Source organism: Hydra vulgaris, chromosome 13 (genome assembly GCF_038396675.1).
Source record: "Hydra vulgaris chromosome 13, alternate assembly HydraT2T_AEP".
In the NCBI taxonomy this organism is placed as follows: Eukaryota; Metazoa; Cnidaria; class Hydrozoa; order Anthoathecata; family Hydridae; genus Hydra; species Hydra vulgaris.
In genome coordinates, this window is record NC_088932.1 from 40,082,050 (window position 1) to 40,083,678 (window position 1,629).

Sequence of the window (1,629 nt, forward strand, 5' to 3'; positions counted from 1 at the left end):
GTAAATGATATGTTTTCTATTTAAAGTGCAAAACTGAAATACAATTAAATATAAAATCAGTTTTTATAAATGAGAAGAACTTTAAAAACATTGACAGCAAATCCCAACTTCAAGTTGTTTAATATTTCCAATAAGGCTGATTGTTCCTCCGGTTGTATTCAACTTTGCGTATTTTCTTGTCTCATACTTTGTTTTACATGGTAATGCACTCTTTGATACGCATTCTTTTGATATAACAAAATCTGCCAGTTTGAAATAGTCAACTTTGTTAGAATTAAACTTCATTACAATCTCGTAAGTACCGTTTTCATTTGTTATCGCGATTTGTTCTTCAGAGCACATAAACGTTGGTTCGTTTCGGTTCAGTTGAAAAGATCTTTTAATTCGTTTCTCGTTAATGCCTTCTTGCTTTTTGCTAAGTAAATTTTTCACACTTTGCTCAACCTTTTCGTATAAACTCTTTATGCTTGTTTTGCTGCCAGTTAGGGCATTGTGCGACATTGAGATAAAACTTGTGAACTGAACTTTATCCTTGCTACTTTCTTTGACTTCATATAACAATGCAACAAGGAGGCAGTTCAAAAAAATTATTGATGTTATAACCTTTGTATTCTAAAGAAAACAAACTGTATTTACATATTTTCAACTACTTAAGAAATCAAATAAGTTAAAGTCGACGAATATAAATAAATCAAAATAAATGCCTATTGAAGAAAGGTAGCTAGTGGCGGGGTTTTGATAAATTGATTTTCAAATGCAAGGAAAGCTGCTTATAGGTAATTATTGGTTGTAGCAGACATGTCTTTAATTAACTTACATACGTACACCAAAAAATAAGCAACATGCTACCTTCATTTTTTTATTCTTTTGATTATTCACCAAAACAACTGCTTTTTTGACGTTTAAGAATTTTCAACTCACTGTGCACGAATAAGTTGTACGACATATTTAAAGCTCTTCAATATGCTAGCAGAGCTACAAGTTTGTTTCGTTAATGTCAAAATATTTTCGTAAGCTGCCAATACTTTCAGATCACAGTGTCAGACTTTCTACAGTTTTAATACAGAAACTTTGTTTTACTTTTGACAACAAAAAAAATTTGAAACTAGAGAAACCGATGCGATTTAGTTAAGTAGATTAGATTCAAAGAAACATGATATTTCTTTGACGCAGTGTTTATGCAGGAAAACGTAGCGCATAAATTATATATAAAATATTTATAAACTTAATTATGTATTTAAAGTATTGATAAAATATTTTATTTCTCATTTTCCCATTATTTGTATACTTTTTGGGAATCTGTTAAAGCCGACGTTTACGGAACTAAACAAGGCCCCACAAAAGCCTACTTATTTTGTGTGTTTATTTTTTTTGCAAATATAAAAAAATTTGCTTATAACATTTTCAACTTTTTTAAACTTTCCTATTAAACTTTGTTTAAAGTTAATTTATTTCCAAACTCCGTTTCATCACAATTATTGCAATATTTCTCAAAGTTCTCTTTAGGAGTGTTTTTAAAACATTGTTTCTAAAAATCTTGTTTATGAAATTAAATAATTTGTAGCTTGGCGTTTCTTCTATTTATAAGAATAAATTAAGAAAAGACCCTGGCTCTGTGGACAACTTCAA

General features: G+C 29.3%; 1 long non-coding RNA gene across 1 annotated transcript; it reads right to left on the minus strand.

Annotated features, from left to right (window-relative positions):
* LOC136090352 (uncharacterized) lies at positions 1-1,107 on the minus strand. Its single transcript, XR_010643383.1, has 2 exons — positions 850-1,107; positions 1-612 (listed from the first exon to the last, which is right to left on the minus strand). It is a non-coding gene; the product is annotated as an uncharacterized LOC136090352 (long non-coding RNA).
* Positions 1,108-1,629: the final 522 nt, after the last annotated feature.